This window comes from Rhinolophus ferrumequinum, chromosome 12, assembly GCF_004115265.2.
Source record: "Rhinolophus ferrumequinum isolate MPI-CBG mRhiFer1 chromosome 12, mRhiFer1_v1.p, whole genome shotgun sequence".
In the NCBI taxonomy this organism is placed as follows: Eukaryota; Metazoa; Chordata; class Mammalia; order Chiroptera; family Rhinolophidae; genus Rhinolophus; species Rhinolophus ferrumequinum.
In genome coordinates this window covers 24,066,009-24,087,811 of record NC_046295.1, presented here as the reverse complement: position 1 = coordinate 24,087,811, position 21,803 = coordinate 24,066,009, and the positions used below count along the sequence as shown (strand labels likewise).

At 44.4% G+C, this 21,803-nt stretch overlaps 1 long non-coding RNA gene across 1 annotated transcript in view; it reads left to right on the top strand.

Moving 5' to 3' along the window:
- The window catches only part of LOC117031730 (uncharacterized), a 44,780-nt gene extending 24,966 nt beyond the window's left edge, over window positions 1-19,814 (top strand). The window contains exons 2-3 of the long non-coding RNA XR_004424605.1: window positions 13,062-13,196; window positions 17,638-19,814. This is a non-coding gene — a long non-coding RNA (uncharacterized LOC117031730). The remainder of the gene's footprint in view (window positions 1-13,061; window positions 13,197-17,637) is intronic.
- The last annotated feature ends 1,989 nt before the right edge of the window (window positions 19,815-21,803 follow it).

Sequence of the window (21,803 nt, the reverse complement as noted above, 5' to 3'; positions counted from 1 at the left end):
TCTAGTCTATTGTTGTCACCGAGGGGGGGGGGGTAGGGGGAGTTGTTTGTTTGTTTTGTTGTTTGGCCTCTTTGTCTCTTTTGTTCCAAGCAGTTAGTTTGCTTCTTTCCCAGACACTGGGCTGATGGAAAAGCTTGATGGATTTTTCTTAAAGGGATAGGATTAGCTAGTTTACCAGTATGAGTGATTTCTCAGTCCTAACCAGTTTCCACCTAAATGACTGTTATTTTTTTTTAAAGGATCATATTAAGAATGGACAGTCAGTGTTTATGCTGTTTTTGTGCCTGATTAACAAGAACAAAGCAGTCACCACTAACCTCCTCCTACAGGGCTGCTAACACTACAGGGGAAAGAAGACACACAGAAGAAAACCCTACAAACAAAAAGTAAATGGAGACTATATATAAATAACTCCAACACATGAGTAAATACTCTACTTTTTATATTAAAAAAAAAATTATGTCTATTTTTCACCTAGACATCAAGGCATATAAATATACTTTGGAAATGTAAACTTGGAGTTTTAAATAACCACTGGGAGAGGGTCTTTGAAGGAAGAGAGGTGGTTGGGTGATCCCTCCACTGAGACTGCCAAGGCCTTACACCCTTAGTCTAACACCAGGCCAGGTTTCCTCCCAGGTCCTTCCCAGCCTCCATCCCAGAGGGGCCCTGGGAGCCTGTTTAGGGTCACTCCACCAGACTTGACCTTCCTGAAGGAAGTGACCGTGAATACACGCAGGCAGGCAGCCGAGGTGCTAGTGTCAGAGGGCACCGAGTCACTAAACTGAACAGAGAGCTAGCCGCTTTTTATTTAGTTGAGGAGAACTAGGCGGAAAGGGGGTATCTATCCCCCAAGCCTCTGCCGCTTTTGTTTCTAGAGATTCTCCCAGCCCCCGTCCCCATAGTAATTTAAATAGGTTTTGATGTAAAGCAGACAGCTTCTGAAAGAAATGAAATTTAAAAGCACTCTCAACTTCCTCGGCCTTTGATTTTCAATTCCTCTCTAGTCCTCTCCCCAAAAGCACCTCTAGCTCTTTTTGATAATCCTATTTTTCCCTTCTCCTCTCTTGCCTTCACATCTCCCAGTGAAATCTAGGGTGCTGGAGATGATAGATAGGTATAGATAGATAGGTATAGATAGATAGATAGATAGACAGACAGACAGACAGACAGACAGATAGATTCCAAGGGCCTGGGGCTCTGCAAAAGGTACTTTTGGGTGGAGATGGCAAAGGGAAATGGGGGCTCCTTTGTTAATGAGATCTTTTATATTCTAAGCAAACACAGATCAGAGTGGACGCTTCTGCCCAGCCAAGAGTGGTTACCACAAGTCAGAGGATACTGTCAGGTTCTGGGAGGTTAGGGTGCTTCTCCTCTGCCCCACCCTCGAGGAGTTTGGCACTTAAAAGGTAGACAATTCTGTCAACTGCTCAGGCCGGGTGGTAGGGTAAAGAGTTAAGGAGCAGGCTGCCTATACCCACAACTTTATCCCCTGTCCCTCTCTACCTTAATTTTTCTTCTCTCGCCTCCCCCACCCTCATGCCTTTTTCGAAGCCGCCATTGGGGTCCCATTCACATGGCTGCCTTTTTTTTTTTAATCTGCTGTGGTGTCATATGAAGGGCCCAGGAAACCTCTCTCCTTTTCAGGTCACCCTCTGCTGGGCTGTCTCGAATACAACTTTGGTGGCAACGTGGGTCACGGCCTGCAGGGACCAACTGGGTGTGGGGGGTCTGGGGGACGAGGGGATGCGAACTTGCTTCTGGGAAGGCCCCGTCTGAGCAAGGCCTGTGCGAGGCTTGGCGGGAGGGAGCGCCGCAGGAGCTCGCTGGATGTGTGAGGCACGCGTTTGCCCACAGCAGCGCAATGAGAAAATGTGGTGGGGGACAGGTCTCCCGCTGCTCTTGGGGGAGGCATTTGTAGCCACTTTTGCTTTAGGGAGAGAGATCACATCTGAGGTCACACGAGGTAACAGACATCCTCCTAACCTTGAGCGTTAAGAAAAACTTGATTCTGATTCCGGGGACGTTGGCGCAACACGTTAACTCCTACAGACATCGCTCAGGGGCAGGCGTCGTCTGCGACCTACGATAAGAACACACCCGACACGTCGAAGGATCAAGGACAAAGTGCTGGCCCTGACCCTGGCGGGGACAAGTCCGATTCCTAGACCAATCCAGTAAGGTTGAGAAATGCCCGCGGGCCCCAGGCCCAGCACTCCTCGCCGCTTCCGTCATCCGAGGTGGATTTCGTTTCTCTTCCCCGCACGCGTCCCAGCAGCTAACCAGGAGATTCAGTTTCGCAGTAACGTTCCCGTTGACTTCTTGGTTTGAAAGTTGAAGCCCCAGGGGAGTAAGGCGGGCCACAAACATCTCAAAGCCCGCTAATCCTAGACAAAATACAAATACAATGGGCCACAGACTAACGAACTTGGGGCACTTTCTGCGGTGGTCTCCTGGCCGGGCACAAGGAGCTTCGCGACCTGAAAGAGGGGAACCTTTCTCGCTCCAATTCCCCGTGTGTGGGAAGACCTCAGGCAGGTCTCAGAACTGGGTCTGCCTTCTTCTGCCGATTCCTGTCTCCGAAACAAGTATAAAAACAACCCCCCAAACCGCCGTATCCACAGCTGCGAGTGAGGGGGGCAAGAAGCACAGGAGGCTCGCCTTGAGGCCGAGCTCCTCACGCCAGGATGTAGGGTCTCCCTGGGAGACGAAACCCAGCTGGAGAACTCGCGGCCCGGGAGCCCCTGGCCCCCACTCGCGAGACAACCCGCTGGGCACGTTGGGTGCATTTCCTAAGCCCCATGCCAGAGAACTGGGAGGCAGGCAGACGATCAAGGCTCTAGCAGGATGGAATCTTAAAGAAAAATAAAGAAATACATAAATTTGAAGCAAACTAATCTCCAAGCCCGCAGGTCCCCGCGGAAAGTGAGGTGGGGACGGAGGGGGCGGGAACAGCGGAGGCGCCGTGAGTGGGGGATGCGAAAAGAATTCCGTTCCCTGCAGAGGCGATGCCTTCGGGGCCTCCACCACCACGAGCTCCCTCCCACCCACAAGGTTTGGATTCACAGGGGAGGGTGAGGGGTGGGGGGAAAGGAGAGAATTGGCGGTGGGGAAAGAAGAGTTCTTTTTCTCCTCCTGCCAGCGCCAGGTGAGGCGAACTTGAGGTGGCAAAGAGCAAGAAAACTTTGGGAAGTTTGGGTAGCGCAGTTAGTGGTGGAGGCACAGGGCAAGCAAGCAGTGCTGGGGAGGCCCGGGGTACCGTCTGGGTGCCACTGGGAGGCCAGGTCCGGAGGTGGTTAAAGATCCAAGTATCCTGGGTCAGGTTTGCCCACGGCCCCAGAGGCTTCGATGGTAACTGTGGGGAGTCTGAGGACGTTTGTTTAGGAGACAGACAAGGCAGAGCCCGGAGTTCGGAGTGTGGCAGTTTGTGCCGCAGTGGAAATCATTACCTGTGACAGCTCAGAGCAGCAGTGGGAAAGGCTCATCTGCCAAGGCGGGATTAGGTCCATGGGCTCGGGGGCTCGGTCACCCACATTCCCCCCCCAGAGAGAGCCGTGCGCTCATCAGCGATCTGTGGGGCGATGCGCGGGGTTTCACATTGTGCGCGCTGGGTCTCCGAGCAGCACGTGCGCCCACGGCCTCAGGTTGGGACATTTGAGTGAGCCACCCGGAAGAGGAGGGGGCCACGGAGCCAGGACCAGGCTTCTGCTAGGTCCCAGTGGGTGCATTCTCGAGGGGGGCCAACCCTACTTCTCCCTGCGCCCTGGGAAGGAAGTATAGTGCGCCCGCTGGAGCGCGAGGCCGCCTCTGCCGGTTCCACACACCGCCTAGCATTCTGCTTTTCCTCACTGCGCACCAGGGAAAGGCATAATTCAATTATACCACCCAAGTGCAACGCAGCCTTTTCCTCTTTTGCTCTGGAACCTAGGGCATTTTGAAGGGGAATCTCCAAATTCTCAAATAAATACCTATCACTCTAAAGTCGAGCTGGGTTCTGTAGTAACTACGGGGGAGGGGGGAGAACCCAATTGGATGTGAGTTTACAGCCTGAAGCGACTTATTTAGGCTCATTGAGCGCCATTCCAAACAGCTCGGCGTGCGCTATTTCGGGAGAAGTTGGAGAGCGGAGAGAAAACAAGGTTATTTAAAGTGACTCCCAGAATGCGATATTCCTTCCACCGCTCCCTAGGTGTCTGCGTCTGGGCTCCAGTTTAGTAGCCTGGGCGGCCCAGCCTTTGATATTTAAGACGGGCCAGCTCCCGGGTGAAACTACCTGTTGGGAGATTCCGCAACCCAGACATTCGGCACTCCTTTCGATCCTGCGCAATCCTGGCAGCGAAGGGATGGTTCTGGGGTTGGCACTCGAGGGGCAAGGACAGTAGAGCCAGGAGCTGCGGACAAAGTCAGCTGCGCCTGGTAGTGCCCAGCGAGCTGCGCCTGCCCGCACCTCTGCCTGCTCTTTGAGAACTGGAAACAGTCCCGGGTGCGCTGTGCAGGGCCCCTGGCTGCAGGGATGGGCTCAAACTCCGCACAATTCTCTAAATTCGGAAACCACGAAATGGTACGGTTTATGCTGGCGCCTCCGTGCAAGTCTGACTTAAAAAACCAAAAAGTCTCCTGAAGGCATGCTAGGCGCCTACCCCCATTCTGCACTCCAACACCCGGTACTTTTCCCTTCTTCGAAATTCACTTTATTACTTCTTGAAATTCAGAAAGCTCTGCTGACGCTTGGACACCCGGCAACCCAGAGGCTGCTTATAGCTCGCTCTTGCACCAGTTGCTGGAGCGATACCACTCTGCTCTTGCGAGCAAACAGAATCTATTTTTAAACAACCGAACTGGATGAGGGAGCGGAGCTTGCAAGGACAATTTGTGCATTTTTGGAAAACTGTTGGGGAAATTTTCGGGGGCTGGGGTACAAGGGGCTTGTCTCGCACGCGAACCTGTGAGAAGGACAGTTCCGGCAGGACGCTGGGGTTGGGGCTGGAAGTCTCATTTGGGAAGCGCACAGCCCGTGTCTGGCGTGAGCGTTTAATAACATTCTTTCGGACACTCTCTTCGGCAGAGCCCGCCCCGACCTTAAATTGGGGGGACGTGGAGGCGCAGGCTGGGCTAAACCGCGAAAATTTCCCCCAGACATGGAAGGGACTCCGAGTTGTGTCTCCGATGCGGGTTTCTGCTTTTTGATAGCGAACCCCACTCTGTTCTGGGAGCAGTGGAACTTGCGAGAAGCCCTACTGAGGGCCGTTTGGAGTCGGAGGGCAAGACTTTCTCTGTGGCAGGGGGTACAGCGGAGTTTTATTTCTCAGGGCATGCGCTCACATCCTCCACGGTCACAAAGCACTCGGGGCAAAACGAAATGGGGACAAATATTAGGCAACTGCAGGGAAGACGCGGGGGTAAACCTCATGTTGTTTAGGATACTCGTTTTGACAGCGAAGACCGCAAGGCTACGTGGAAGAATGGGAATTTGTTAATGAGAATTTATTGCACAGGGATAGGAGTTAAGACTTTGAGCTAAAAGACGGCTCAGAATGCTTCCCGCGCTGCCGCAGTCCTTTTTTATGATCCTGGCAATACAGCCTGTTCGGCCTTTAAGTCACACCCCTAGTCCCAGTCCTTGGTGGCGTTTCCCTTTCCCGTATGTCTCCTTCCTGCCCACTCATCTCGGCTTCAGGTTGCCCAGGACCTCTCGGCGGCTGGAATAACTCTTGCGAACTTGCCCTTCGCCAGACGCACACCCACCATTGGGTTCTCCCGGCGCGGCCACTCGGCTGCCCTGGGGACCCCGGGGGCCTGGGAAACCCAGCGTATTTTCCAGCGCTCAGCCTCGGAGCTCCTGTTTTATTTCAGTTCAATCCCAGGGGCACGGACCCAAGGATAATAAACAATGCTGCTTATTGAGATACAAACGGGCGCAGAAAAGAACCACGCGGAAAAGCAAGCACAGAGGCATTTTAACAAGTGGCCAGACATTCACGACTGCTTTGAAAAGTGACTTGTACAACGGAAAGGATTGCGCTAAAATTGCAGGAACTCTCAGAATGTAGGTGTGCCAAAGTGCGATGGTTGGAGCTGTTTCTATTTATTTCGTTTTGACTGTCCAAATCAGGCGGAGTTGTTATTTGCCCAAGCCTCTCAACCAGCCACCTCCTTCTCGCGTCCCCCTTCCTTAGATCTCTAGGCCTCATTATGAAGGAAGGGGTCTTCCAGGTGCCCGCATTCCAGATCTTTGATACCGTTATTCCAGATCCCCCAAGAATTGAAAACACTACCTACCCTTTATGCAGTGACAACAGGAGCTTGGGGGGAAGATGTCATTGTAACAGGCATGTCTAGATAATTCAGATACGAGGGGGAAAATCCCTTTGTAAACACATAAACACAGATATCTTCTGAGTGTAGAGTGGGGGCTGGGGATTCCTCCTGGAGTATGGGCGAAACCGATTTCTGCCCTGCCTGATGGCCTTGGAAAAGGGCCTGGGATCTGCTCTGAATGCCCCCCTTAACAATGTCAGAAAATCTTCCTGCCTGCAAATATTGGCACGCTGCTGCTACAGCAGGTGGTGCTGCTTTAAATAGGAAGAAGACCACAGGGCTTAAAAGAAAGTCGCAACCTTCCTACCCACCAGACTACCTGCCTCTCATCCCCACAGGCCAAGCACTGGCAAAGGAGACTAAGGAAAATCCCCATTCCCGCGAGTAGGGTGGGAAATGAATCAGCTATGTGTTGTAGGAACAAATCTCTATTTGATTCTCAGGAGCTGGGGTGCCCCAGAACAGGTCTCCCTAACTTAGCTGCTATGGCCCAGCCTCTATGGCCCAGCCTCTCCACTGTTGTTGTTGTTGTTGTTGTTTAGTTAGTGCTGTAAGAGATGTCAGAAGTGCTTTAGTTCAATTCTACTGGGCAGCTCTGCTTCTGGTTGTGCTAAGGGGAGGGTCTGGTCTTACCAAGGCTAGCCCTGTGCCCCACACAGAACTCTCAGCCTAGGGAACTGGACTGAGGCTGGCTCTGGCTGGGCCAGGGGGCCTGGGCCTTGAATTACACCCCCTCTGCCAACCAAGGGCATCACTTTTTTCAGGAAATGATAATGGTACCAACTGCACCCAAGGGACAGCCTAAACCTTCTTTTCCCACCTTCCACCCTAAGCTGCTGGCCTTGCACAGTGTTCATACATTTTTGTTTCCTAATTTAATTTCTTCAGAACTTGTTCAGCTGACTCCAGCCCTTTCTGCCTACCCTAGACGACAACTTCTCCTAGGAAGGATTCTGCCTCATGAACTCAAGCTTCAGAGGCTTCCTCTACAAAGACTGAAGCTGAATTTTCGAAGATGCCTCAGTCATTTTTGGTGGTGGCCATTGCTCTGTCCTTCCCACCATTTTCCAAATCAATTGGCCTGCATCTTGTCACTTTACAGATGAGAAAACTGAGGCATGGAAAAGGGACTTGTCTTACTCACGGACATAAGTGAGCCGAGAGCAGAGTCTTCACAGGAGTCTTCATAAAACTCCAAATTTCTTGAAGTCCCTTTGCTCAGTTTTGAGGGTGGTGTGATAGCTAATAAAAAAAACTAATCAGTAAGCATCAACTGTGCACCAGGCCATGGGTTGTGCCAGACCCTTTATACAAGTCCTCATCACAGCAACTCTAAAGGGCATCATTAGTCCCAATAAAAATTAAAAAATAAAATTATAAAACTAATATGTACATAAATCAAAATACCTCAAACAATACCAAAGGGCATAAAATGAAAGTAAAAATCTCCTAATCTGCCCTCTCTCCCAGAATCACGATATTTTCCATTCCTTATTGGTTCTCTCCATATCTGATAGACAGATGTGATCAATGCCTTACAAATGAGAAGAGGTGGGCTCACGATCAAGATAACCAGCTGGGCTACCTGACTCCGGGCTCAGCACTCCCATTACGCCACATTACCATGTTTCCCTGAAAATAAGACCTAGCTGGACAATCAGCTCTAATGCGTCCTTTCGAGCAAAACATCTTTTAATAAAATAAGACCATGTCTAATATAATTAATATAATATCAGACTGGGTTTTATATTAATTTTTGCTCCAAAAGATGCATTAGAGCTGATTGTCCAGCTAGGTCTTATTTTTGGGGAAACAGGGTAACTAAGGCGCATGGCGAGAACAAAAAGGAATGAGTGAGGCCACAGATAAAAAGAAGCATCAGGTCAGAATTAACTCATCCCTTGCTTTCCTCTCCTCCTGCCCCTTCGAGGCTTCCACTGATTGCTAGCTACAGTTTTTCAGGACCTGAGATCACAGGATGTCTCCGTGCAAATAACCTGATGATCATTTGTGATGGCTGCGTTCCTTTGAGGCCTTGGTGCAAAATGGACAAATCTCTCTCCTCAGGCTGCTGTCCCCCGAGTAATGTCACCCCAGTACGGTCACCCCAGTGCTGCCTCCACCCTGGCCTAGCTCTGGGACTGGGGCAAACCTCAGGTTTAGATTTCCCTGCCTATCTCTTGGGGTTGTTGGTAGGTTCAAATGAGAGACAAAAAAAAAAAAAAAAAAAAAAGACTGTGTAAACCTGAAATCTCTATGTAAATAGAGCAGCTGCTTTCCAAAGGCCTGTTTAGGACCCTGTGGCCTTTCAATTCACAACAGTGGACTTTTAGGGTTCTTTGCAAAAGGAGATATTTTGGGGATTGGAAGGTTTGCATTTTGGGTGTGTTGTCTCAATAGGGGCCGGGCTAGAAATGCGTCTTAAAAGTGGAAGGGGATACTCGTTTATCTATGAAAGATGGGAGCATGAATCGTTGGTAGGATACTTCGGGAATAGGAAGTGGATTTCTGTCTGCTGGAGCACACACAGAACTAAGCTGCTGAGGGCAGATGGAGGCAGTTATCCTGCTTGGGGTACACAGCGGGTTGATATGAGGTGTGGCTGAAAGGATGCCTGTCTGTTTGCATATAAGTATCCAACATCAAGGGCTGATCTTAGACTTTTCAGGGGTAGACAAAGAGGGGCGAGGATAAATGCTACACAGCATGAGCTTCCCAGAACCAGTAATTTCATTTGTTTGTTATTATTTGTTTGAGTGGAAAGGGGAGGGGTATTAGAAGATGGATGTGATAATTTTTCCAGGAAGCTGGTCCTGTCCCTGAGGCTCCTTCATTCTGGAAGAATCTTTAGAAACATCCTGAATTGGGGAACCTCCAAGTAAGAGCAAATAATATGCTCTGGCCATGTCTCCTAGGCTTTGCGGGGGAAGAGCAGCTGGGGAGGACTGGTTTCTTTGAAAACCCTTCTAGAAACATGTGCAATATCCTGTAACATGCACAAATCTAAGATGGTATGAAGGAAGAATCTGAACGTCAGGGAGGAAGGAAAATGGTTTTAAGATGAATGAAGGCGCTGGGGAGTGGGCTGGTTCCAAAGAGAAACCATGAAAAATAGGGAAACTCAGATTTTCTTAGAGTCCCAGCCTGCCTTCCACAGCCTGCCTTCGATGCCTGTCAGGACAAAGGACGCTGCGCCCCCTGGTGTCAGACTGGCGGTCGGCGCCAGCGAGCTGCGGTGGAGACCTCGCTGGAAAAGTCGACGGGGTCAGATGCCTTTTCTTCTGTTTGCTAAGGGAGTTGAAGCTGAAATAGCCTTTGCTTTCTCAACTCTGGACTCTAAATAGAGACTGTGATGTAGACAGAGCGGGGTTTTGTTTTTCGTGCATGCAATTCAGGCTGACAGGACAATGCTTGTTTGGAAGTAACCTGGTGTGGTGGGAAGTACACTAGTCTGAAAGAAAAAACCGGCATTTTAGGTCGAGTGCTGATCTGAGGCGAGTCATTCAAAATTTTAGAACCTCCCTTTTCATATCTTAAAACCAGCGGGGTTAGAGTAAGATATTTTACGGTCTGTTCCAAGCTCTAATATTGGGATTTATTGGATAATCATTGCACTCTTTTCTGAAAACCTTGCATATTTGACATTACTTTTTTCTGTTTACACACAGGCACAGATGTTATGTGTTTCAGCATCATGAGTTCCCCGATTCTGAGCAAAGATTTTTGTGTCCCCTTTCCTTTTAAAAATGCAAAATGCAAAAAAAAAAAAAAAAAAAAAATTGTCTCTTTTCAGCCCAGAAGCAGTCCCATCCACCTTTTGTGGGGCCTCTTGCAAAAAGCAGCAGAGTGAGCAGGTCTTTAGTCGCTGCTCCGTTTCTTTTTAAAATAAAATACTGAAGTGTTGTGCTGGAAATTATGCTACTAAGTGTTACATGTGGTAGGTGTGAATATGTGCTTCAATAGTTCCAGGCACAAGACCAAAAACTTCCCCAGAATTAGCAGTTTTCAGCTATAATCCGGCTAACATTTCTACAAATAGGTAGAAAGACCACTTCGGGAGTATGCTCGCTCTAAGGGGCTGTATGGTTGGATTCCATTGAAATTTTGGGCCGTCCCTGGTACTGTCAGGTGATTTTAAGTAGGAGCAGCCCCAGGAAGAAATGAGAGCTCTCTCTCCATAACCCTGCAAGTCTAGTCGCTGAAATACGAAGTCGGTTATACCTCATGGCAATTTCTTCTTTCTGCCTTGCACCTGAAATCTTAGATCTATGTAATGGGTACGCTTTGTTTTTTTTTTTTTTTTTTTAGGAACTGATTATAGTCCTGCAAAGGATCACTGGAGTAGCAACCTTAGTTTTGCAGATGTGGAGGGAGAGTGCAGCCATTGTTCTGTAAAAGACAGTTTCAGTATTCCATAAGCTGGATGGGTGGAGCAGGCCCTTCCGTATGAGAGAGGTGAACTGAGAGGAGGAACAGCAGCACACACAAGATGACCGATGGCAACTGTTGGGGAGCGGGTTAGTGCAGTGACTTGGAACACTGTACCCCCTCTTTAGGGGAACAGCTGTGTCATGGGTTGAATTGTGTTGTGTCCTTCCAAAATTAATATGCTGAAGTCCTAACCCCCAGAACCTCAGAATGTGACTGGATTCAGAGACGGGGTCTTTAAAGATATTACTAATTTAAAAGGGGGTCATTAGGGTGGCTTCTAATCCAATGTGACTGGTGAAGTCCTTATAAGAAGAGTGGAATAGAACACAGGTGAGACTAGAGGGAAAGCCATAGGAAGACACAGTGAGAAGACAGCCATCAGTGAGAAGGCAAGCCAAAGAGTAAGACCCTCGGAGGGAAAAAAAATCAATCCTACTGACACCTTGATCTCAGACTTCGTCTCCAGAATTGCGAGAAAATTAATTTCTGTCATTTAAGCTACTTAGTCTGTGGTACTTTGTTATGGTATCCCCTAGTAAACTAATACAAGTTGCAACTCACACCAGCCAATTTTATGTTCCATTTGCAGATACAGATCTAGAGTCACCAAATTTTTCAGTTTTTAAAGAGAGGCTAAGAATCTTTTGTGTTTTAAATGTTAGCAGCAGGGCTAGCTTCATGGACGTGCCACCTGTGCAATCGCACAAGATCCCGACAGTTTGCCCTATGTACCCACAGGTTCCAAATCCACAGATTCATCCAACTGTGGATTGAAAATATTGGAAAAAATGTTCCATTGTTACTGACGTGTACTGTGTAGTTAGGCCTAGGATGGCGGCATCTGTCCTGAATATGTACAGACTTTTTTTCTTGTCATGACTCCCTAAACAATAATGTAACAACTATTTACATAGCATTGACATTGCATTAGGCATCATAAGTAATCAAGAGATGATTTAAATTATACAGAAGGATGTGTGTAGGTGATGTGCAAATATCATGCCATTTTATATAAGGGACTTGAGCATCCTTGGATTCTGGTATCTGTGGGGAATGGAGAGTAGGTTCTGGAACCAATCCTCCATGGATACTGAGGGATTATTATACTAAGAAGGGCCTCCATGTTTGGTTTAATGCTCTGCCGTTGCCATCTTGAAATTCTTAAATTTTTAACAAGGGGCCTATTGCAAAGGGCCCCAGAAACTATGTAGCTAGCCCTTGTTAACAACTAACATAAATTTTAAATAATATTCAGGTTAAGCATATGGGGACCAAAACAAAATATGTCTGAGGCTGGACATAGCATGGGGCAGTGGAATACACATTTTTTTCACTAACTGGATTAAGACTTCCTATTCCTTGAAAATTCCTGGGAAGGAATTTATGGAGCCCAGAGTGTTTGGGGGCAAGAGGAAAGGCACAGGTGTGACTCCTTGAGATTCTGCATGAGCTAATGTGGCCCTGACTGAGAGTTTCTCTCTCAGAGATGGGCAGTGAGAACCTCACAATAAGCCTGTGTTGAGGAAATGCCCAACGTGAAGAACTAAGTGTTTGGTTTGGGGTGAAGGCTGGGTTGGTTTCCGCACATGGCTACTGCTGGAAGCGCTCCCAGACTCATCCATCAGGCACCAAGTTAGGCTTTGGGAAACTGGATCTGAGTATATTCCTCAGTATAACCAGCAGGACCCTGAGGGCAGTATTGCCCCATGGAAAAGCAACACAGAGACACAGCAAGTAACAACATGACAGGGGACTGACCAGACATCAACTTTCTGCCTGCAGTTTGTGAGAAGAGCTTTCTCTTTAAGTCGAGCCAGTCCCAGGATTCTTGAGGGGTTCTCAGTTGGGCTGCTTTAGGAGGGCTGAGCTGTAAGTGTGAAAACCTGGATTGCCTATTTCAAGGCCCACCTGAGCACTCAATTGTAAGCAAATGATATGCTTTAGTTTCATGGTACGTGCCATACCAGTGGATTCTAAAACTTTGGAAAGTTTTTCCCCAGGGGAAGGGAAGACCAATCATCAGTCAACAGAGTCATGGGGAGATCCTGTTTTGAAGGCTATGCCTTGATTTATAGAAGCTCACTGAAAATATTATAGTGGAATGTTTGGTCAGGAGGTCGGCTTGTTTAGTTCTATTTCTGCCCAGTACTGGCTGACTGGGGAGTGTAAATTTTAAAAGAAGTAATTTCTTATGCACATTCATGCAAAGTCTCTCAGGGGAATGAGTAAAAGACTGCTGGAGACACTCTGAATTTCTTGGAAGAAAGTTGCTATATAAATTAATATAGAGCTTTTTTTTTTTTTCATCGCAGGTCTGCAGGACACATCGAAGAACTGTCCTATCATGCAAGGGAGAGACTGAAACGCTCACTGGCCTCCATCAGGAAAGCTAAAAATCTCTCCTCCTTTCCTGCAAATTTTCCAAACCCCATGACTCTGATTTTCAGGTCAGAGAGTAAGGTTTTATATCTGTGTTCTTTATCTTTGCCTATGGAGAGTCCCTGAAGGAGCACGTGACGCTGTGGTTATTATGAGCCGGATCTGGGTGAGGCCGGGACTCGGGTGCAGCAGCCAGTCCTCACGGACGCCTGCACAGTGATCTGTGGGACCCAAGTCAGTTCCGACTTTCTTCTGACAAACAGCACCCTCCTCCTCCCTGGAGTTAGGGAGCAGGACTCCTCCTTTGGGCTGAGCCAATCCCAGAATTCATAAGGGGTTGGTGTAGAGCCCCAATATTTAAGAAGATTAAAAGTCTATATGTGGCTTTCGTGATTGAATTCCTAAATGGCAGTTGCCTTAAGCATGTGGGAAATCAGAAACCTTGCTAAAAACGTACATTTAAAAGACCATTGGGTTGAGAGTAATGAAAACTATGTCCACATAAAAACTTGGTCAATGAATGCCCAAAGGTGATAATAGTCATAATAGCCCAAAGGTGAAGACAATCCAAATGTCCATCAACTAATGAATGGATAAACAAAATGTGGTGTATCAATACAGTGAAATACTATTTGGCAATAAAAAGGAATGAAATATTCATACATGCTACAGCACTGATGAACCTTAAAATATTGTGCTAAGTGAAAGACGCTAGTCACAAAGTATTGTATGATTCCATTTATATGAACTTCCTGGAATAGGCAAATCTACAGAGACAGAAGTAGACTTGGGGTCAAAGGGCGGGCATTGGAAGATGACAGTGCCGTGGTACAGAGTTTCTTTTTGGGGTGATGAAAATGTTATAAAATTAATTGTGGTAAATGGTGAACGATGCTGTACATGTTCCAAATACCACTGAATTTTGCACTTGAAATGGGTGAACTGCAGGGTGTACAAATCATATCTCAATAAAGCTGTTAAAAAAAAAACTGTTTAAAATGATACTTTTAAAAGGACCATTGGTTTATGTCTCTTTCTCTGAAGCTCTCTACCTTAGGATACAAGTGCTCAGGCTTAAAAACAGATTTTATGAGCTAAGTAAAATGAGAATGTGAAAAACACTGATTTTTCCCCTCGGTGGAGAGAGTGACTTGCAGATCCACGCACACCTCCTCTACTTGTACCTGAAACTGTTTTGAACTTTGCTGAAAATGATTTCCTTAGGCTGAAATCATTAAAATACGTTTAAACAATGAAACAGCAGTGGCTTTGTTGTTTCTGTCTTCCCCTTATTCTTTTCTCCTTCTTAAGTAATAGCACCCCAATTTTCTCTTAAGGAACTGCCTACCTTCTTTTCAGTTCATGTGGTTTGAATATTGCTGACCCTTGGCCTTAGGCTCTGTGACTCAGGCCTGATCAATCAGCAAATTCTATTAAGTGGCATGTTGGCGCTGGCTCGTATCAGTTCATCCAAACCAACTCATAAATTTCTAGGAATTTTGTGAGTCAGTTGTTAAACATAATCATTACTAACATTTAAGGTATATGAATTTATAATTGTGTAAATTATATTTAAAACAAAGTTGATAGGCACTCAAAACTTGTCATTTCCTAATTATTTGAGTACATTTTACTATTATCTGTGCTCTTGAGGTTACTTACATCTACTGGATCTGTATGATGGAAATACTGTACAGCAATGCACTACTTTTTTCCAACTTCATGTTCAGTGACACCCATTGGTAGCTTGAAATTGGCCATGGTGGCTGTATTTATACTATAAAACTAGGCAAGTACTATATATAGCATGGCTTCCCCTCTTCTGAAAAGAGAGTGTTAAACATGTACCAGCTGGAGTGGGTTGAATGGTAGTCACCAAAAGATATGTTTGAGTCCTAACACCTGGAATTTGTGAATATGACCTCATTTGGGAAACAGGATCTTTTCAGCTGTGATTAAGTTAAGGACCTTGAGATGAGATCATCCTGGATTATCCCAGTAGACTCTATATACAATCATATGTGTCCGTGTAAGATGAGGCAGAGGGAGATTTGGCGCAGACACACAGAGGAGACCCACAGATAAGAGGAGTCAGTGGAATCACACAGGCAGAGATTGCATTATCGCAGCCACAAGCCAAGGAATGCCCGGAGTTACCAGAAGTTGGGAAAGAATCTCCCCTAGAGCCTTTGGAGGGAGCACTGCCCTGATGACACCTTGATTTTGGATAACTGGCCTCCAGAAATGTGAAAGAATAAATTTCTCGTGTTTTAAGTCACCCAGTCTGTGGTAAGTGGCGATGGCAGCCACAGGAAGCTAATATACCAGCATACCACTGCAGCACTATGATATGGTTCAGGGATAAGCATGTGCCCCAAGCTAGGACAACGGGAGGCCAGTTTCTATGGTAAAAGAAACACTCTCCTTGTACTGGTTCCATCTTTGCCACCATGTTTGCCTACAAATGAAAACAGTGCAGAAAGTGAAGTGGGGATCTAGAAAAAGAAAGAGAGAAAGGCATTCTGGACAAAGTTGTTGGAGAAGCTGGATCTATTCCACCACTGGAATCTTTTGTTACATGAACAAACTAATTGTTTTTCTTTTTAAACCAAGTTCCTAACCAATACAGACATACTGATTTTCAGAGAACATTTGAAAGTGCTCATTTGCACAGACAGGGTTGTAAATACATACAAGTGCTATCATTTGATCAGTTACTATTTAAATCGGGCATAACTAACAACCAGAAAAATATATTTCAGACAGTGAACATTCTGAGATCTACCTGAATTCAATCATGTTCATTTGTTCCACAAACACTTAGTGAAATCAACCATGTCTAAAGTGTTCTGTTTAGGACCAATATCCATCCATTTAAGAACTTACAATTTATTTGCCAGTAAGGAGTTTAGTACAGCCCACATCATCGAGGCCACCAGTAGTATTGATTTTTCATTATTTAATCCATATTCTTCTGGACAGTAGTAAATTCATGTAATTTCATTATTTTTCCTAAAGTGAATTCATTTAACAGGCAATTAAAATATTTCAACTTCTTCATGAGATTACATTTAAGTACATTCACAAATCATAAAAAAATCTTTTGTCAAATTGAGTATTTTGGGCTGCGAAAATACTCTCATAGTGATTTTTCAATGACATTGTACCTTTCAGGAATTTTTATTCTCCATTCTATTTAGTAATTTGTTGGTGGGGACAAGCACATTTCTGAAAGGACAATGTCACAGAAAATCCCAGGGAGAGACATAATGTATTGAACTCAGTTTAAAATGAAAGGAAAATCTTTTTACCTTCAGTATTTCTATCTTTAACTACTTTTCTATTTCAAGAGGTTTAAAATTAATTTTGTCCCCCATAATCCTATTTCTTTCCTCTACTTTCCAATACCTTTGTTTTTTGATGAGCACATTTTGGATGAATTCCCAGTCAACTTCTAAAATCTAATTAAACTCAGCTAAGTTTAGCTCAGATAGCATTTACAGTCAGTTTTTTGATAGTTGAATAACTAGGGGCCCGTCTTGTGAATTCTAAAAAAAAAAAAAAATGGTTCCTGAGGGCTGCTTGTTGCTGAAAGATCCTATTTCTAATGCTGAGGTCACTAGCGTCAATAAACTAATACCTGCTTGTCTTGATTTAAAATAGAAATGAACTTTCAGATGCAAATATCCAAATACTATAGTATTCATTATACTTTTATATTTGCTAGAAGCATTATTTACCAAAAAGAGAATTGTTTTTAGTATTTTCAAGGCCACCCCCCAATAAATCATCAAACATATAAAGAACAAGCAAGCAGACCACACACACACACACACACACACACACACACACATAGGAAATCAGAGATTTCACTAAGGATATATTGCATACATTAATCAATCAATAATAAGTCACGTCTACTCTCCTTTTGGTCTAGAACAATCAACTCCTTTGCTACAAAAACGTAGCCACCAAAATCTTTTGTGAGATTAGGATCATTATCAACACAGACTTAAAGGAAAACATGAAAAAATAAAAACTTAGCCTCCAGATTCCCAAATTTGGTAGCTCCTATAGAAGCCTAAAATAAAAATGGGGAACATTAAGTTACCAAAGATAGAGGAAAACTGTCAAAATAAATGTTTAGGAAATCCTTTCTTTCCATTAACAAAAGCAGCTTTTAAATATTCTCATTACTATTCTTGATAACGCTTGCTAAAGAGAACCCAAGCAAATTTGCTTTTTCTCCTAAAGCTAAAAAGAAACTCACCACCAAAGTTAAAATACAAGGAATCAGGAAAAAAAATCAGGGATTTTTTTCCATGATGGAAAATTTATACCAGAGGTACAAGAGTTTCTTTACACTAAATTGTTTTCTTCATCTGGAAAACACTGATAGAAATCTAGGTGAATGGATATAATTAAGTAGTTCTATGGCTCCAACTCTAAAATGTTTTTTTTTTTCTTTTTTTCTTTTTTTTTTCATCAAACACCTCAACATTTGCCCAGGAACCAGAGGAGAGGAACAGCTTTTTAAGAGTCAGACCCTGAAAACATTTCCAAGCAGCCTGGACAAAGGCTTGGAGTGACTACAATAGTGAACCATCCTGCCTTGGACCCCAATCTAGATTGATGACCTAATACATCTTTTCCAACTCTGACTGCCATAGTTTTATGAGCATCAAGAACTGGGTGCCTGCCACTGTCAACAATTAGAGCTTCTCCAGAACTTATACATCCACAGAAACTCAAGTATCCCCCACAGCACAGATCGTGCAGTCTCCTAGGGCTCACGGTGCTTCTTCTAGCTTCACCACATGTGAAATGGAAACTCCTCTTTGGCAGGATCTTTCTTAAAGAAAAGGAAGTGTACCCGTTACTTTCCCATGTTATCTTGGCTTTAGAACAGAGCGATCCCTGAGAAGCTAATGAAGCTTAACTTAAGCGTCCTCCTTCTCAGGGGCCCCTTCCAAAGCCCTATACCTACTTTGGTGCTGTAAGTTTGCATTATTTTTTTTAAAGGAGTCCGATTCATTGTATAAGCTATAGACCTCCCCACATCCCATCTCCCAGGGGGAGCTGCTCCTCACCTAGAGAACTGGCACCAAATCTTAGCTTGATAAAAGTATAAAAATTAAACTCTAACTCCTCTTTATCTTTTATGGACACTGCCTACCCCTGGCAATTCCCCATTCAGGATGAACTTCTTAGTTGGAGTTTCTGGTCCTCAGATATCTTCTGCACTACAGTGCTGATTCAAAACCTAGCCGCAATTTAAGTTTATTCTCCCTAGCTTCTTCCTGATACTCCACTGTGGGCTAATTATTACAATGACTAAAGGCCGGAAGAGTTCCCACATGTGGTCCTCCTTTTGGTTAAGTGGCATCACTGTTCCAGTGCCAGCTAAGCTTTGTTTTCCAGTAGAGTTAATGGATTTGGACTAGGCTTCTCCACTTTCCTAACAGGGCTCTCAGGGGACTGAGCCACAGAAACATTTATTTTTTCTGATTACAAAAGTAATGGCATATAAATGTTCATATATACATATAAAACTTGAAACATTATAATAATATATAGCAGAGAAAGTGAAAATCTTCCATAATCCCACACAGCTGAGAAAACCAGTTAACATTTTTTTCAAGGCATATATTAAAATTTCATTTATTATTTTATAAAAATGGGATCATACTCTCCACTCTTAAGCATGCTATTTTCCACCTAGGAATATGTCTTAGATATATTTCCACACCAGTCTTTAAAAAGTGATCTTCTTTTTCACCTTTCTTTTTTTTTAATTGCTCCATGGTATTGTACTGTACGCCCAAACCATGCTTTTCTTAACCAACTGCTGTTAATGTATATTTGGGTTCTTTCCAGTTTTCCCTGTAACAAATATTCTTGCAAACATCATTTTACACTTATATCTTTAAGCAGTTGTAGGAGTATTTCTCTATGATGAATTCCCAGAAGGTGAATTATTATTGGGTCAGAGGGTATGAGCATTTCATTTTTAATAGCTATTGCCAAATTGCCCTCCAATAATTTTATACCGATTTACACCCCCAACCCCACTGTAAGAAGGAGTCTGTTTCTCCACCCTCCTTAGCAACACTAAAATCATGCAATTTGGGGACGTCTGATGTGAGTTAGGAGTTAAGAGGTTCAGCCTGTGGAGTTTTTTTCCCTTTGTGAACAGCTAACAAAGAGATCAAAAGTCTCCCCCTTTCCTTGATGAACCCCCTGCTCTGAGTGAGCCAATACCCAGACAGACATCTAGCTAATGTGAGACGCGAAAATTCTAACACCTACTGCTCGTGTCTAGCTGAATTTATTAGAGACAATTTGTCCGCGAATGTATAAGCAAATGTGTTAGTTATAGAATACTTAATAACTTAACCACTCAAGAAATAGAAATTGATCCTGACGTTAGCACTGCTGTTTCGATGTAAACAACACATTTAATTTTATGGCATGAGAATGTTTACATCTGTACAATTCTTTTTCATCCCTACATTTACTGGAGCAAACTAATTTGAAAAATCTATTCTTTAAAGGTATGTGAAAAGTGACTTTGTGTCAGCCCATTAATGAAGAGCAAGGTTTGCCAACAACCAGTCTTCAGGAGCTCATTTTGAGGATTACTATGGTTTATATTTCCAGAATTAGGATGACTGGCCATTAAACTGGGGAAAAAAATTTAGGGGTTATGCAGTCCTAGAATTTTAGGGATTCTAAAAGTCTGCTCCACAAAGCCTTGGAGTTGCTTCGGGAAAACAGAAGAGGTGGATGGAGGAGGAAAACAGCCAGGGGTTAAATGTTCTTGGTATTCCAATCCTAATTCCACCACGAGAGCCCCGCTTTGATCTGTTTTATATGGTGGGTTATATATTGTGTTTTCTGGAGCAAGTTGATCTCTCATTTTCCTCATCTGCAAATGATAACGCTGCCTATTTAAGAGTAGTGAAGATATAATTAAATAATACTATGCATGTAAAGTGCTTAGCCCAGTGCCCTGCGCATGCCAAGGACTCAATAAATGTTTGCTATTTTATTATTTAAGGTTTCCTTTGAACCAGATTCTCCTGCTAAAAAACACATTTCAAAACCACCCATTTATTCGGGTGACAATTGTTAGTAAAGTTACATAGATTTCAGGTGTACAATTCTGTAATACATCTTCTATATATCACCTTGTGTGTTCACCACCCAGAGTCAGTTCTCTTTCTGTCACCATATGTTGGATCCCCTTTACCCTCATCTACCAGCCCCCACCCAAATTAAAAAAAAAAATCATTAAAAAAAAACACCACCCATTTATTTTTGTTATCTCTAAAATAAGATTTTTTTTACAGTGATTATTTCAGACGGAGTGGTTTTAGATTGTATTTATTTCCTGAATTCCAATCCAATGGTTGTTCTTTTCACTCAACAGACCCCAGTCCTGTTTCATAGAGATAGCTGGGGGCTCTGAGGATGATGTGGCCTCCCACACAACAGGAGGCACCACTCACCAGCAAGCCGTCCAACAACAAAGCGGCTCTACCTGCCTTCCCATTGATTTATAGAAGAAATATAATCATATGAAAAAAAAGTTTTCCCTGACCTGTGGGAGAAGGTTCCTGCAGATTTATCACAAGAATCAAACATGAAAGTTGTAAAATGTTAAAAACATTATTTAGTTGCCATCTTTTCCATGATTATGAGGACAATTGAAAGGAATTCAGAAATAGACACTTAAACCTTCTAAGACTGGCTGAATTTTCTATTCTTGGCCAGACATTTTTAAGAGGAAGAACTCATCCAACAAACATACACTCTTATCAATCCTTTTCGTAGGAAAGCTTGTCTTTATGTAGGGGAAGTTTGCAAGTTTTCCTAATGAATCACAGACATGAGGCAGGAGGGGGAGAGGTTCAAGCATTTTCCTCTTTGAATAGTCTAACACGAGACCAAAAACCAGGGAATAGAAGCAAAACCTTCCAAATTGTGTATCTTTTCTACCCAACAACTCCTTCCATGCCAGTCACTTCGGCTGCCTGAGAGCCAGACATTAGTTTGGGGAGGGGCTTCTCTGTGTCAGGGCCATTCGGGGTCTGTGGTAGACTTAGGAACAAGTAGACATAAAAGCTGTAGAATTAAGGGTTGAAAACAGCATTTAATGAAACCCCTCCCTGCAGACGCTCTTGATCAAAGTCTCTCCTTGCAGTAAGACAATCGAGCTACAGTTGCACACATAAAATTTTGGCAACACTCTGTCCTCATTGCTTTCAACAGAGGTTTTAGCCCTCTGAAACTGGGCTTCGTCCCAGAATGGAGACCCGGTTGCATGACGCATACCATAAGACACACCACCACAGCCGAGGCCCGTGCAACCACTTTCTTTTAACCTCGCGTCTGTGAAAAATTACTTTCCAAAAAAATAAGTGAAACCCGATGTCTTCTCCGGGTGGTTATTTTTGCGCCTATGAAGTCAATAAAACTCTCCAGATTTATTAGACAGCTCTGCTGCGGAAGACAAGACCACTTCCTATTCCCTAGCAGAAATGTGTGCCTTTCCTTTCTGTAACCTTCTGACCACAGATTTTAATTTTACTTATTTCTTTTGTTTTTCCCAGAAAATTTGTCAGAACCTCTACGATTAGTGAGTTGGCCTGCATTAAAATCCCAGTCTCTGG